We start from the raw sequence: 17,794 nt of genomic DNA on the forward strand, positions 1-17,794 counted from the left end.
TCCTGGGCTACAGCATAGAGCTGGCCTGGGAGAGGAGCAGCCAGGACTAGAACCCGGCGCCCATATGGGATGCTGGTGCCGCAGGCGGAAGATTAGCCAAGTGAGCCACGGCACCGGCCCCTGTAATAACTACTTTCAATTCACTTTATAATCTTAGGCTTAATACACCACTAGCCATAATGTTCAACAAGTAAAATGTAGAACTGTATTGGAAACCCAGTGTATTGCTTTCAGTCAAATGCTGTTATGATGTCTTAACATTAACTCAGAGAAAGTATAGTAATCAGTTTTTTGTCATTGTGATAGAATACTTAAGCTACATATAAAGAAAGGAAATGTATTTTGTCTTACGTTTTTGAGGTTCACAGTCAAGATCAGATACCCACCCTCCTAGGTTTGGTTGTCTAGTGAGGCTGGGGGATGGATGGAAATGGTGTGGCAAGTGAGGAAAAAGAGAGGGTAGCTGGGCCTGACTGTTCTGATAAAACAAACTTCTCACAACTACTTTCCCAGGCAATGCCCCAAATGACCTAAGAACCTCCCAATTGGCTACCTCCTAAATAGAATAATTGGGTTAAGTCTCTAACCTCCCAGCAACAACCACCATGATCCTGGGGTTTAAAGTCCTATATAACTTCTAGAGCCAATTCATGTTTGATGTATGCAAAGCAGTATGATTTCTAAACATTGTGAAGATAATTTGCAGCAATAGTATTTCCAAATAAGTCCAAAGATTTCTTTAAAACCAAAGCAAAAAAATTAATAATTTGATTTCTGAAGTCAAGTAAAATGAAGTACATATATACCAACATATATTTGTATTACATCTTTAAAGCATTTAAAGATGCTATTAACATGGTGACTTGTAATTGTCTAAAAAGAAGCTGGTGATCAATTAATGCTGTGAAAGTGTCAATCCAACATCTAAAGTCACAGCATTTCACAACAGGAAGGCTTATTCTTACTCTGTCCTCTACTCCCTTATAGTTTGCATATAAATAGACTACGGACATTTCAATGTGTATGTTTTAATTGTTCATTTACCAAATATTAACTGATTCCCCTAATATGAGTCAAAGTTAAAGAGCCAGGCATATGTGTGTGTGTGTGTGTGTGTGTGTATATATATATATATATATATGGAGGTTCACTTTTGAGACTAAGGTAGATTGTACATGAAAATAAAATATAGCCAGCATACAATGTGGTAATGAAGAGCCACTGCACTGGATTTGTATTCCAAATTTAACTATACTTACTGTTCCTTGGCTCTGAACAAGTTATTAAGCTGCTTCTGCTCAGCTGCTTCACTTGAAATTCAAGGATAGTAATGGTATCTACCTCATAGGATCTTTATGAATATTAAATTATCTAAAATATGTAAATTACTTAGAATAATCCCTGGCATGTGTGAAAACACAGAAATAACAACTGACAGTATAATTTGTATAACCTTTTTATTCCACTCAAGAAATATCTCAGCAAGAGGTAGCACCTATTCCCAATAAGCTTCATTTTTTTCTGATGCCATAAGTTGTAATTTTGAAATACTAATCTATTATTGTCACAATCTTGTATACTATAGTCTGATGGACAGTTTCATAGTTGAAATTCAATGACGTTAAAGCCCCCTTTCATGTGATATTCTCAAGTGAAATACATTCTTTGTAGAATAAGAGTCATAAGAGCAAAAACCCAACATTGAGCTTAAATAATTGAGTTCAAGAAAGTTACAGGGTATTAGGAAAAAATAGGAATAGGTATATGGATCAATGTGCAAGCAAAGAGGTGTCTGGACTCCCAGAAAGCTAAAATAAGGGATATTGACAAAAGCAGCTACTCAGTCTTAAAGGTCACTTTAATCAAGAGAAATAAACACAGGTAAAGATTAATTTATTATCATTCTATGTGAACTAGGATAGAGCCTATTAAACTTGAGTGTGTGAATCACCTGGGGAATCTTGTTAAAATGAAGATTTTGATTGTTGAGGTCTGGGAATGGGCAAAAATACTTTTCTACTTAGAGTATAAACAGATGGGTAGTATCAGCATCACCTTCCGGCTTGTTGGAAATGAATATTCTTCATCCCCATCCAGACCCACTCAATCAGAACCTGCAGGAGAATCACACTCATAAGATCTCTAAGTGACTACCAGAATCATTCAATTTTGAAAAACACCGGAATCCAGGAGCTGGGGCTATGGATAGAATGACCATATTGACCTGGTTATCCTGGAACTTTTCTTATTTTAGTATTTAAAATTTCCTGTGTGAGGAAACCCCTCCTACTCAGATAAACTAGTACAGGTTGGTTGGTCATTTTAGCTACTGATCCCCTATAAATGGGACTGGAGTTTTATGAGCAGGCTGCACTGTTTTAAAAGGTCATAACTGATAAAGTGTAATTAGCATATCGTTTGCTATCTTCTTCCAGCTGCATAATCTTGAGCAAATCCCTGCCCCTCTCTAAGGCCTAGTTTCCTTACATGTAAAATGAAAATGATATCTTGCACACATGATGGTTTTAAGAACTAAATGAAATAAACTGTAGGGGTTAGTGGTGTAGGGTGTTGTGGCACAGCACTTAAGCCACAGCCTGTAATGACAGCAAGCCATACAGGAGCACTGCTTGGTGTCCTGGCTACTCTGCTTCTGATCCAGCTCCATGCTGATATGCCTGGGAAGGCAGCAAAAGATGACCCAAGTGCTTGGACCCCTGCCACACATGGGAAATACCACTGGAGTTCCCATTGTGGCCATTTAGGGAGTGAACCAGCAGATACAAGATCTCTTTCTCTGTCTCCCCTTCTTTCTCTGTCACTCCGCCTTTCAAATAAATAAAAATAAGATCTTTAAGAAAAATAGAAATGTAATGTGATTGAGTATGCTCTACATACAGATTTTTTAAGCAGTTGCTATTATTACCAGTGGATAGTTTTTGAAATCAGTGATGGAAATCTCTGGTTTTGGTGCTATTAGCATAACTGATTATAATTATGGATTCCAGCTTCAACTCAGCAAAAGAAAAAAAAATGAGAAGAAACTGGAACAGAGGAGAAAGAATAAATAAAATGGTGCGATGAGAGGGTAAATAGACTAAAGGCACTGTCCTATCAGTAGGCACTGAATATTTATTCAGGGTTTCTAGGGTCCATCTGCTTATGCCTTTAGATATTTTATTTGGCTGCCCTTGAGCTACAATGGGAGAGTTGAGTAGTCATGACAGAGTTGAAAGTATTTTCTATCTGGATCTTCATGGAAACATTTGACAACCTCTGTTCGAAGGAATCTAAAGAAGACTTCAAAAAGGATGGCATGCCACATTCTGGGGAGCATCTGCTTGCATATATCTCTATTGTAATGCTATGCTACATTAATGTTACTCATTGATCTGTCTGCTTGATGAACTGAATGTTTTTCAAAGAACCAATCATGTCTTACTCATCTTCAGAACCTAACAAAGAACTTGGTTCATAAAAGATGGGTCAGAAATGCATGCTAAAGTTTAAGTATATTTCATATTTGAGATTTAGAGCAGCCGATCAGTGAACTGGAGAAGTAATTTATATGTCTTTAAATAGGCACTAGACATGGGAGAAAACTGACTTCTTGCTAAGAGCTAATTTGCTATTTTTATGTTTTTCAAATATACCTATGTGGCTCACCGATGAAAGGTAATTAAATCTAAAGTTTTTCTTTTGGAGTGAAAAATAACTTCCACATCCTCCTGCAAAATCTAACAAAGCCACAGTTATATACAAAAATAACAATTTGATAATTTTAACATTGAAAAATATGTGTGGCAAAAGCTTGAATAGTTTTAGTTACTATTTCATGTGTTCATTCAATAACTAATTAGCCAATAGTTCTCAAAGTATTTATCAGGTATAATTCAGGAACCTTATTTCTGAATGTATTTAGCATTCTACAAATAAATCTTAGCCTCAATTAACTCCTTGCTATTTTGCTAAATCTAACACACTGTTTTAATATCAAAAATAATATGGCCAATGACATTAATTAAGGAGTTATTTTATGAATAACTGACACATTTTTGAGAAACATTGCAAGAGATTTGCTTTCTTCAGTAAGTTAGAGTACACAAAATTTAATGCATTTCAAAGAAATCTAATGAATGTCAAGGCCAGGACTCCTTAAGAAAAGCTTGTACAACACAAAAAGACAATTTTAAAACTACAACTCGGTAGAGGAAATTGAAAAATATTCACTTATTAAGTATATAATTTCTCCCTATTAGCTTCTGTCATTAGCCTGCTTTCAAATGTTAATAAAGTAAACTTCAGTTTTGAAAGCTTTTATAATGCCAGAATAATGGACTGGAGAAAATTATTTTATATTTATGTTAAATTCCTATACACAAGCCGGCGCCGCGGCTCACTAGGCTAATCCTCCGCCTAGCGGCGCCGGCACACCGGGTTCTAGTCCCAGTTGGGGCGCCGGATTCTGTCCCGGTTGCCCCTCTTCCAGGCCAGCTCTCTGCTGTGGCCAGGGAGTGCAGTGGAGGATGGCCCAGGTGCTTGGGCCCTGCACCCCATGGGAGACCAGGAAAAGCACCTGGCTCCTGGCTCCTGGCTCCTGCCATGGGACCAGCGCGGTGCGCCGGCCGCAGCGCGCCAGCCGCGGCGGCCATTGGAGGGTGAACCAACGGCAAAAGGAAGACCTTTCTCTCTTTTCTCTCTGTCTCTCTCTCACTGTCCACTCTGCCTGTCAAAAAAAAAAAAAAAAAAATTCCTATACACAAAACAAAGCAGTTACTTTATTATCTATTTATTGTGCTTCAATTCTAATGTAAAGGAAATGTGGACTGTGCTCCTGCAATGTTGAGAAACTAGTAGTAAGTTTATCAATAACAGTGGTGTTTTCACTTTTGTTTTCTTAATTTTAATGGAATGTTTTGGTCTTTTATAATCATCATAAAGTTACAGTCTTTAAGTTATATTTTGCAGACAGGATGAACCCAGAAGATATTATATTTCTTATAAAATTTTTACATTTCTACAGATTAATCAATGTTTTTACTTCACCTAACTGATTATTCTTCATTGCTGGTAACATAAGCATATGCCATTTGATGACAGGACTACAAACTGGTTTCCTACCATGATCTACAAATGAAAATGATTAAAATACAGGTTTATCTTAGAATGGGGAACATGGTTCTTAGTAAAAGAAAAAGAAAATCTTGGGTGGGTGCTGTGACTGCAGATTAAGCCTCCTGATTCAAGTCCCAGCTACTCTAGTTTTGATGTAGTTTCTGGTTAATGTGACCTGGGAGGAAGTAGGTGATGGCCCAGCTGCTTGGATTCTTGCCACTCACATGGGAAACCAAGATGCAATTCCTGACTCCTGGCTCTAGCCTGACCCAATCCTGGCTGTTGCAGACATTTGGACAGTGAACCAACATGGAAGGTCCCACTCTCTCTCCCTCTCTTTCTCTATGTCTCTGGTATCTCTATCTCTGTAACTCTGCTTTTCAGTTATTCAAATAAACCTTATTTTTTTAAATCCTTTGCTTTCTCAGACATGGAAAAAATCCTGGTTAACTATGAGTTTCCATTTGTTGATGTGCTGGCTGTAATGTACATATTTTAGCAGAATTTGGTCACACATTCCAGATTATTTCTAGGTTTCACATGAAAAAATGAGAGCTGAAATTGTGAATGATTATCTTGATTTACATATAAAGTTAAAATGTAGCATTGTTTTGGTTTAGGCATTTTCAACTTACTTCAAAATGTCTTGACAAAGGACATAAAACTACAGAGCTGGAAGTCAACATGAAGTCTCAGAGTTCACTCTCTGCCTGACTACCTTGAAGAAGTTAGCTATTAATATTATATAAATTAATACTATATAAAAATATCCAGTAGTTTCCAATTCCTGAAGTCTATTACTTTTGTAGAGGATTAGAAATAAGAATTAAAAGAAATAATTGAATGATAGCACTCATACTGATTAGAACTTCAATAATGCCAGGGTAAAAATACCTGAAGGAGGGGCTGGCACTGTGGTATAGTAGGCTAAGCCTTCGCTTGCAGTGCCAGCATCTTAAAGGGGTGCTGGCTCATGTACCTGCTGCTCCTCTTCCAATCCAGCTCTCTGTTTATGGCCTGGGAAAGCAGTGGAAGATGGTCCAAGCGCTTGGGCCCCCAACCCATGTGGGAGACCCAGGAGAAGCTCCTGTCTTCAGATTGGCTCAGCTCCAGTCTTTCTGGCCATTTGGGGAGTGAACCAGCAGATGGAAGAACTTTCTGTCTCACCCTCTCTCTGTAACTCTGTCTCTCAAATAGATAAATAAATTCTTTAAAAAATACATGAAGGAAATCTTAACCTAAGGAAATATGATTAAAAGCCTTGGCTCTACCCTCTGGTTCCCTTTTCCATCTGACTGGAACATGGGTCTTGATGGTAGTACAAGAAACAAAAATGATGCTGAAGCTGGCTTCACAGTGTTGTAGTCTGATATACAGCATAGGGCCAACCTCAAACAAGGTGGAACAAATAAAAAAGAACACTTGCTGTGTAATCTTCACCAATCTTACTTGTCTTTTTTGTTTGATTTTTTTCTTCTTTCATTTTTCTTTATAATGTCGTCTTCATTTTCTACCTTCCTTTTCAATTTGACATTTTTCTCTTACTATCTATTTTAGACAACTGTCTTCTTCATTAAGGATCGGTGGTTTTTGCCAGCCTGCCATTATAGCAGATGATAGTTTGAGGGCACAAATCAAAATCAATAAATAAAACAGACTTCAGAATGAGCTCTCATAATAATCTAAGATCTTCTTTTTTTAGAGTAAGGTGGGTAAATGGTAGGCACACAAGTTAAGAGAAGGGAGCGGCAGTGCCCAGGTAGATAACTCCATAAGCATTCAGCATGACCTTAGTTCGGTATATTTTATAAAAAGAAGAGTAAGTAGTGGAAATTGAGCTAGTTGGTTGAAGAACAGTTGGCCAATAGAACTTATGGTACATAAAAACTTAAATGAAACATAGTTTTCTTGAAATTCACCAGGACTTAATACAAAGAAAATTATTTCCTATGTGCTCTACTGTTATGAGGAACTATGTCAAGGGTATCCTGCTTCCTTCCCAATTTTTCTGACTTTCCTTATCCCTGTATACATAGAAAGCTGAAATTGTTTCCAATTCAGTATTTTTAATATGATGCTAATAATCATATCACTATCTTATCCCTTTTCACTCCATTCAGATAGCATTATCATTAGTTTATGAAATAAATCACTGCATTTCTATATTTTCATTCTCTGTTTAAGTAATAATGTTCCAGCAATATAAAGGTTGGGATTAAAAATATGAATTTAAGAAACTCCAACTGATAAGTAATCTTGCTGAATAAAAGATGTTCTAGTAGAAAATTCCATAATGTATTTTCATCTCATTCTTTAAATGCAACTTACAAAGTCCTAGTAACAATTCCATTACTCATTACCTGTTGCAGTCTGAGAAATATAATTGAGGTCAGAAAATTATGTGATTAAAATATAGGGTCTGAAAAACCCACAATTCATCAACAAAGAACAGAAAAGTCAACCCAAACAACTTCTTCTAAGGGAAGGATGCACTTATTTATTTTTAAAAAGATTTTTTAAAATTATTTATTTGAAAGTCAGAGATGCAGAAAGAGGGTCATACAGAGAGAAAGAGAGAGAGAGAGAGAGCAAGAGAGAGAGAGAGCTCTTCTATCTGCTGGTTCATTCCCCAGATAGCTGCATTAGCTAGGGTGGCCCAGGCTGAACCCAAGAGCCAAGAACTCCATCTGTGTCTCCCTGTGGCAGGTGGGCCATCTTCCACTGTTTTCCATGCTATTGGAAGGGAGCTGGGTAAGAGGTGGAGCAGCCAGGACACAAACAGGTTGAACATATGGTATGTCAGAGTCTCGGGCAGTGGCTTTACAGTTTATCCCACAATGACTACTTCATGATGTGCTTATTTAGTATAGGAAAAAGATTGGCACACGTTTTCCAATTTTGAGTTAAAACAGCTCAATTCTTTTAAACTATAAGCTTGATTTTCATGGCAGAAGTTTTTAATTTTCTAAACTAATCAAGTGTTTATGGCATCAAGAAAATTATTTCCATTATAGTACTTGAGAGACAAATATTAATCTGCTTGAGGTTTTCACTTTTTAATCCAACTGGTTTATCCTTGTATGCTAGTAAAAAATGACTTATCTGGATAAAATTCACTAAAAAGAAAATTCTGTATCCTCAGCTATCGGGTTTTCTTGTCACATGTTTTGCATTCTTTGTCTTTGCCTCCCACCTTTTCACTGTCTTTAAACTGTCAGAACTTGTAAATGCTATAGAACAGTGTGAACAGGATCTTCTAAACTCTGACGGTAATGAATCACCATTCAGTCTGATCTGTCTGCTTCTGATGGGGTTGCTGCACAATCAACATTTACACACTGCTTACTATTGACAGATGATGACTGTTGTGAAGACACTTGGAAAATACTGGTTGAGCAGTTTAAGGACATAACAAAACAAGCATGTTTTATATGATGTAACTTATGATTTTGATTATTTGGAAAGTAAAATATATTAAAAAATCAGAACAGTCTTTAAATCAATAGAAAATTTGTGGATTTCCTAAATGATATCAGCTAAGGTTAATGAAATCACAGTCTGGTTAAGAAATTCATATTGCATTCTTTTGTATTAATTACAGAGCAGCTGGGTAATTTCTATGCAGATGAGATCCAGTAATTTCACATCATTAGTTCCACATCTTATGGGTTTTTCCACCCTTTTATAGAAGAATTATAGTCAACTGTTCTCTATTATCCTTTGTTTTTTGTTACATTCTTGATATTGATCTGTGCTATTTGAATCTTATTATACTCTGTATTGTTAGCCCCTAAAAGAATAAGATAATTTATTTCTATAAGGAATAAAGCAATGTTAGTAAAAATTCAGAAATTCAATTGTTGAGCAAACTGACATACATGTACATACATGTGAGGTAATTATTCCAAAAATTTTTTATTTATATAATTACTCTCGCTTAAAATACTTTATTTGGTTGTCCAGTTGTCACATTTCAAGTGTTAAGAACCTTTAACTATTTGACATGCTGAGGAGAGATGAATTGTAAGTGAAATTTGCTTATGATTTTTTTTGCCCAGGACATTTAGTTCTCCTCTAAACTCTGACAGTGTTCACCTGATTCTGTCAACTTTTAAGATACACATGGTTATACTAAGCTGATCTTCTGTATATTAAGATAATCGAAAATGAATCTTGATGTGAATGGAAGGGGAGAGGGAGTGGGAAAGGGGAGGGTTGTGGGTGGGAGGGACGGTATGGGGGGGGAAGCCATTGTAACACATGAGTCGTACTTTGGAAATTTATATTCATTAAATAAAAGATTAAAAAAAAAAGATACACATGGTTGGAATCAAACATATTTAACCAGGTTCTATTACCAGTTACACATGACATACAGATAAAAATGGATACAGACTTGTTATTTTAGCAATTTTCTGGGTTTCACATTGTACTGAGTTGACTAGTTTCACCTCTCCCCTCTCCTACCCCAACTCATCCACAACTTGTGAATATAACTATATTTGGAAAAAAAAAGATATTTGCAGCTATAGTCAGGTGGCCTCTTAATCAAATACATTATAAGAAGAGAGAAATTTGAACAAACACATACAGGAAGAACACAGTGTGACAATGAAGGTCCAAGGTCAAAGTGGTATGCCCTTAAGGCAGTACCAGCAGCACCAGAAAATAGGGGAAAGACATGAAGATAGCATGAACCTGCCAGCATCTTGATTTCAAATGTCTAGCCTACAGAACTGACAGCAGAAATGTCTGTTGTTTTAAACAGTGTCTTAAAATGCCGCGTTAACTGTGAAAGAGTAAATTTTTGCTGTTCTAAGCCACGGAAGTTGTAGTACTTTGTTTGATAGTCCTCAAGAAAAAACATGTTATTTTAAAATTTTCTTAGTTTTCTTATCTTTCAACATCAATGATTTACATCTCTCCTATGCAAATTTATCTACCCAGACAAAAATCCTTAGCAGAAACGGAGTTTTCTCCAAGAAGGCACTGGGGGCACCTCCTCTGAGAAACCTCCCCTCATCTCCATGACTTGGGCAATCCTCCTTTTTCTTTATTTTTAAAATTCTAATGTATTTTAATGGATTTCTATGATCTGTAGATGCAATTCTAGAAACATAATGATATTCACTTCATTCCTCTCCCTTCCCACCCCTCTCTCCCTCCCATTCTCCCTTTTTTTGGTTTTTGACATTATATATTTTAAATTTATACTTCAGTGAAAAAGCATAATACTTAATAAGTATTATAAATAAGAGGTTTAACAAGTAAATAAGTTTAACAAGTAAAAAGCAAATAAGAAGTTTAACAAGTAAATAAGAAGTTTAACAAGGAAAAAGCAAAAGACCCTAGTTTAGAGGGAAGTAGACAACAGCTATGAATAATAATTGACTGGAGGCAGGCGCCACAGCTCACTTTGGTAATCCACCGCCTGCAGTGCCAGCACCACGGGTTCTAGTCCAGATCTGGGCACCAGTCCAGCTCTCTGCTGTGGCCTGGGGGATGCAGTGGAGGATGGCCCGAATCCTTGGGCCCTGCACCTGCATGGGAGACCAGGAGGAAGTACCTGGCTCCTGGCTTCAGATCAGCGCAGGGTGCCAGCGGTAGCGGCCGTTTCGGGGATGAACCAACGGAAGGAAGACCTTTCTCTCTGTCTCTCTCTCTCACTGTCTACCTCTGCCTGTCAAAAAAATAAATAAATAATTGACTGGAAAAAATGACCATTTCACCTATATACAGTGAATTTTAAAGTAATCCAGATCATTAAAACTATAGGTAGTGTAATATTCTAACTACTGGTTTGATAAAGGTATAACACAAAGTTTTTTAAAAAAACTACATTTACAGAAATACTCATATACACAGGCATTCGTTCTCTATCTTATTTTGTTTTAAATTTTAGCTCCCATGTATAAGAGAGACTATATCTTAATCTGAGAGTATTATATACCTTCCTTTTATAACATCTGTTACAATTGCAATTTTATATTTGCTGTGTATCTGGACAAAGGATATCTCACTCCTTTGAAGAGTGAAACAGAAGATCTAATATTGAATCCCAGAGCTCTAACACTTTCTAGTCAAATAAAATAACGGAAAGTAGTTCATTTACAATTTCTCTACATGTTCATCTAGACAAACACTGTGATTCACACAATTCTATGTTTAAAAAGATATTGATAAATAATGTGATACTTAAATGTACGAATGATTAAATTTGATATATTTGTTTTAACTGTTGTCCAAAGTTTATGTATATACTCTTCAAACAATATATTTAATTCAGTCTCTATACTGCAAATTATCATGTTTCCATAACTTGAATATCCTTTTATTCTACAAAAACTTTTAAGAAATTATTTTAGGGTCATTAGAAAATTGATGAAGATATTTATAAATTTAAGTAATAATCAGAAAGAATTATGTTAAGATAAAATCTTCTCTCTGAAATAACTTTCTATTTTTACTCAAAAATACATTGAATCAGTACGAATGAAACTGTTGTATAAAAATGCACAGAAAGTACATCTTATAATAGATATTATCTATAACAAAAAAAACACTTGTATGTTTAAAATAGTTACTGGACTTGAAGACAGACAAGAAAACATTCCTGAGAAATTCATTGTTAGTGAACCCAAAAAATTACATTACTTCAAATCAGCAATGATCTTATCACAACCAGTCTTCACTTTTCCCCTACATTTAAATCACACTAACAGAAAATTTAATCTTCAAGTCTGTCTATGAAAAGTTGTAGTTGGAACTCAATGAGCTTAGAAGTGGTTCTCAGAGCACCAAATACAGAAACAATAATACCCTAAATCCTGATTCTTCTTAAATTAATTTGCATCATGTTCACTGCCATATCTCAGAGTTACAGGTGTATTTTGTTAAACCTTGAACTACATTTTAATGGATCACTAGATACCTAAATTACTTGTTCTAACAGTTAATCCCTGGGAAACTAAATGTACCATTTAAAACTATTATATTATTGCTTAGTAAAAGAAAACAAAATATGATTTTAATAAATTGTTTTTATTAAGATCAATTTTAGTATTAATTGCTTTTGGATGCCTCAGATCTACTACTAGATAAGAATTTACAAAAATTCAAGACTAGAAGTACTACATTCATATAGAAACTATCTTTCCTACAGGTTGTATTTAGTTCTGGGTAAACACACAATAATCTAACTGGTGGCACTTAATCTGAATGCTAATATTTCTAAACATAATACTAATTCATAGTAAAGATCATTGTGTATCTATTCTCTCAAGTGAACAATGAAGATTGAGCTCCCTGGTTTCAAATCAATGTGCTCTCAAGGACAGCCTTTATCACTTCCATCTCCATACAGAAGCATATTTTAATGGCTTATTCTCTTCAGCCTCTTTCTCCTTCATTTGTCTTCTAGGATTTTGTTGTTCTACATATAGGTTGATGAATTTCAGAATAGGATGCAGGAATATTTGATACTTAATGGTAAATATTGCTTTTTACAATGTTTAAGTAATGTATGTGCTGAATGAAAAATTTTAAATTCCACTAAAGAATACACTTTTACAAATATAAGTAAAGCTTCATGCCCTGTTTTCTCCATAATCTTTGAACAATTAAGATATTTTAGGGGCTGGCGCTGTGATGTAGTGGGTTAAAGCCCCAGCCTGCAGTGCCAGCATCCCATATGGGTGCTGGTTTGAGTCCAGGCTGCTCCACTGCTGATCCAGCACTCTGCTATGGCCTGGGAATGCAGTAGAAGATGGCCCAAGTCCATAAGCCCCTGCACCCATGACGGAGACCTGGAAGAAGCTCCTAGCTCCTGGCTTCAGACTGACTGAGCTCCGGCGATTGCGGTCATTTAGGGGGTGAACTAGCTGATGGACGACCTCTCTCTCTCTCTGTTTCTCCCACTCTCTGTAACTCTTTCAAATAAATAAAAACAAGAAAAGATATTTAAGGTTCTACATATTGATGCCAAGTATGTGGTCAATTATCTGTCATTCATGCAATATTTTCATAAATTTGACACATAAGGGTATTACCTGAACTGTTCATTATTTTACATATTTATGGCTTTTTTAAAATTTATTTATTTTAAAAAGGAAAATCAAAGGTAACTTGAATGAAACAAATGATACAATGATAGTAAATATCAAATGTATTTTAAATCTCCACCACTAGAACATAAGCTCCCCAATAAGAGGAATTTTGTCTCTTTTATTTACTGTTCTTCTATCATGCACTAACTCAGTACCTAGAACCTAGTTGTTACTTGATAAAAATGAACTGAATGAATGAAGAATGAATATAATGTAAATATTCATTGGTTTTATGCTTCCTGATCCACAATCTAATTTCTTAAATATCAAGGTTTTATTTTTTTAATAAATTCATTTTCATCCCAAGGGAAAGTTTTTATAAAGTACTATACAAAATGGTATGTGTGTACAGAACATACATCAAAGCTTACATTTTTATGCACTATAATATATTGATTTCTGATAGTGAACAGGATCCCCTAATGGCTTAAACAATTCAATACCACAGTTTAGCAAAGCTTTTGGGCACTGTCTTTTACTTCTTACTATAAATGGAATTGCTTGCACAGATTTAAGAAATTCTAATGCCTAGGCTGCCTATACCTCAAAACATTAAAATCATAATATACTGGGAATAGAGATAGCCATCAGCTTGGTTTTAGTCTTTTGCTATTTTATTAACTTTGAAAAGTTTCTCTAAACTTTCCATATGTAAAGTTTTTAAAATCTATGCTTATCTAAAACAATCTTTAAAAACCAATCTCTCACTTTAATTTGTTTTATGGAACATCTATAAAACCCTCCAAGTATGTCTAATATTTCTGAAACTGAAATCTTCTGAATTGATTTACAAAATGATATTTCCTATGAGGCACAGTCTTCATTTCCTCATACCTTTTCTTTGGCTCTGGACTAGAAATAGATGCTGTATAAATTGTGTACAGTATAACACACGGATAAAATATATTTTAAACCTGATGATGTGACAGTAGAATAAACCACAATTATGCCGCCACAATCAGATCAGACAGTAAAAATATCCTATGTATCAAATAACTTAAGATGCATTAAATCAATCATTTCAATTTGTGGCCAAGGTGGATATGAGGATCTAATGGAGATCTATCAAAGAAATGTTGTACTGCATTTGCCAAAAGTTAACTCTCTTGCACGAATTCCAAAATCCACCAAATGAATAATGCCTTGTTCTATCCTCATGCAACTTGATTTACTTACATACAACACCATGTTTTTTCAACAGGGAAGTTGTCTTTATGTATCCCATAAGGAACATATTATTAATTTTTTATTTGAAAGGGAGATAGAGATACAGAGAGAGATAGAGAGAGAGAGAGAGAGACAGCCCCATTTGCTAGTTCACTCCCTAGGGCTGGGCCAGGTAGAAACCAGGAATCAGGAGTTCAATCCAAGTTTCTCCTGTGGGTGAACCATTAGAGCCATTACTTGCTATTTCCATGGTTTTGCATTAAAGAAAGCTGGAATCAAGAGCAGAGCTGGGAATCAAACCCAGCATTTCAACAGGGAACATGGGCATCTCAGGTGACATGTTAACTGATATACAAAATATAACCCCCCTCGAAATTAGGGATGTATGACCAACGTTATTTTGTGACACAAAGTAAAGGAGCAAGGAGATTTCCTACATGATGACAGTGGAGAAAATCCAGAAATATAATTATAACTCAAAGTGAAAACAGAAAATAGTGTCTCCTAATTGGATATGAAGGTTACCATTTTCCTTGGCTGTTCAGGCATGAAAACCTATCATTTCTGAATTCTTCTGTTTCTATCTCCAATCAAGTTTTAGGAAATACAACTCTCTACAACACGTGCCTCTTCTGGTTACATTCTTGCTGTAACACTTCTTATGGGCCTTACATCTTCAAGCTTGGATTTTAACCTCTGAACTTATCTTCTTGTGATCATTTTTTCTTTCCTGTAGTCTTCTGTTGTCTTGCTGGCAGATTAACATTGTTCTAAAAAATTCATTTAACTGAAACACTCAGAAACAGATCAGCAATCTGCTAGTTCACATCACAAATGCCCGCAACAGGGCTGGGTCAGGCCAAAGCTAGGAGCTGGAAACTCAACCGGTGTCTCCCAGGTGAATGGAAGGGATCTAGGTCCTTAAGTCATTACCTGTTGCCTCCACGCATGCACATTGGCGGGAGGCTGGATTGGAGACTGAGCCAAGACACTGACTTAGGCATTCTGAGATGGGATAAGGGTAAAACAATCTGCTTCTTACACTGCTGTGCCCAATGTCTACCCAAACCCGATTAACATTAAAAGCCCACTGATAAAAATGATAAAATATTATCCTAAAGAATTTATTCCTTCCTACTAATACCATAAAAGCCAAGAATCAGAGCAGGAGTTTAGCTAAGTAGTTGGGATGCCCATGTCCCCTGTCAGCATGACTGGGTTCACTACCTGGCTCTGGCTCCTGACTCCAGCTTCCTGCTTAAGCAGACCCTTGCAGGCAACATGAGGACTCAAGTGGTTGGTTAGAATCCTACCTCCTTCATGAGAGTAGCAGATAGAATTATGGGTTCAAAGTTTTGGCCCAGCAGAGTCCTAGACCTTGTGGATATTTGGGGAGTGAGTTAACAGATAGGAACTCTCTGTCTGGCTCTGTGCTTCTCCAAAATCAAAACCAAACAAAACTAAACAGAACATAAAAGCCAAAACTTCTCAGTGCACCTTACAAATGTGAGAATATTTTAATTCCAACAAATTGTTCATCCCAACCTTTTCTTCTTTCCATTTTCTAATTTATTAAAAACTGAAAACCCATAAAAATTTAGCTTCAAGGAACAAAATATATATCTATTTTTCTGCCTTCAAATAATGTAAATTTTAGAGCTAGAACAATTTACAATTAACTGCCCTACCTTTTACTGCTGTGGCCCTTAGAGACTCACATTTTTTAAATTCTAACCACTAGTACTTCAGAATGTGACCTTATTTGGGAATTTGGTCATTGCAGATTTAATTAGTTAAGAGGAGGTCATGGGGGCATAAAGTGTTCTCATAACGAATGTGACTTACAAAAAGGGACATTTGGACACATAACTGTACACAGGGACAACACCATGCAGACTTTAGAATTATGCTGCCATAGGCCATGGCACACAGAAGCTAGGAGGGAGGCCTCCTCAACACCTTCAGAGACAGCATGGACATGTCAACATCATCATCTTCGACTTCTATCCTCTAGGACCATGAGACAATAAATTATTGCTGTGTAAGCCTCATAGTTGGTGGCATGTTGTTACAGCAACCCTCGGAAACAAATACAGTGGCTGAATGACCATGTTACATTTTTTAGTTCAATGCTTTCATTTCCAAAAACAGGGATAAGGATGTATGTAGATACCACACAATTGCTGTGACTATCATGGGACATCAAATGCTGAGTAGTAGAGGGCATCACTATGGGAGCTTTCTTCTTGTCTTCTTCATTCTTCACTGCTGCTAATATATATGAACGCTAAGTGCCTGTGAAAATTAAAGCTTCTGTGGATCTTCATTGTTCAACACCAGCATGATAAAAATAGATATGGTATCTCACAGTAAACTATACCAGACACTTCTGTGGCTCCTTCTGTCTCAAAATTCTATGACTCATAATCATAACTCATATTCTCGATCTGGATAGTTTATTTTTTCCTTAGATATTATGTATTTGAACCATGACTGATACTAACAATTTTTATCCATCAAATGCTAACACTTATTTCACAGTCTACCAAAGGTAGTTTCATGGTCTAATAAATCCTAATAGTGCTCTCTGATGATTATTGATTTTTATAGTAGGGAAAAAACAGATATTTTATATGAATTCTAAAAGTCTAGTTTTAACATTCATTTCTTAAAATTAAGCAAGCACATATTTTTATTATTTATTTTATCATGGCAAACAAGTATCTTTTAAACCATACATTTCTGTACTTAGTCTGTAGGAAAGAGGGGCTCTTAGTGAATATGTTTGTATGGGCCAAAATACTCTATCTACTCACTGCCAAAATGGTCATTTAAGATTATGCATTAATTTTGCAAATTTTTAATCAGTTGAACAAGTGTTTGGTCTGACAGAGTGAAGAAAGCTCTTTATTTTTACCTGGATATTTAAAAAATTGCTAACTCTTGCAGGCAGAAAAAACAAAATGGGATGAATCATCTTCACTCTCTTAAGAGCCATAAATTAATTTGGTGTGTGCCAAGAGTGGCAGAATCCATGCATAAAGAAGGAAATACCTTCCTACCAATCCTTGTCCACAGCTATTGAAAAAAGAATTTAGAATCCATTTAATTATGTATTAATTTATTATCCAATATTATGAAGTTATAATTCTAAGCCATCTTGAAACACTGAGAAAAGCAGTTTCAGAACTTAATCACCAATTAGAAAATATACCTAGTTCAAAGCTATTTAGAGAATCATCAAAGATGCAGAGAGTTGTGATTCTTCTTGCTAATAATGTTGATACATACACTGCTAAAATTTAAAAGCTGACTTTTGTTATCTAAAAAAGACAGTTTCATGTAAGCAAAAAATTTATGTCATAGTCACCAGTTAATTATCAGCAATTCAATGTAAATTGTGATGT

The 17,794-nt window shown here is 35.7% G+C and overlaps 1 protein-coding gene and 1 non-coding gene across 12 annotated transcripts in view; one reads left to right on the top strand and one right to left on the bottom strand.

The window, feature by feature from the left end:
- The window catches only part of NAALADL2 (N-acetylated alpha-linked acidic dipeptidase like 2), a 1,439,631-nt gene that overhangs the window by 870,893 nt on the left and 550,944 nt on the right, over positions 1-17,794 (bottom strand). The gene's annotated exons all lie outside the window — the stretch shown is intronic.
- On the top strand, positions 6,385-6,515 carry LOC127483082 (small nucleolar RNA SNORA61). The gene has a single exon (XR_007909048.3). It is a non-coding gene; the product is annotated as a small nucleolar RNA SNORA61 (small nucleolar RNA).

This window comes from Oryctolagus cuniculus, chromosome 4 (genome assembly GCF_051225735.1).
Source record: "Oryctolagus cuniculus isolate XC-2025 breed Fujian yellow rabbit chromosome 4, ASM5122573v1, whole genome shotgun sequence".
NCBI classification, from domain to species: domain Eukaryota; kingdom Metazoa; phylum Chordata; class Mammalia; order Lagomorpha; family Leporidae; genus Oryctolagus; species Oryctolagus cuniculus.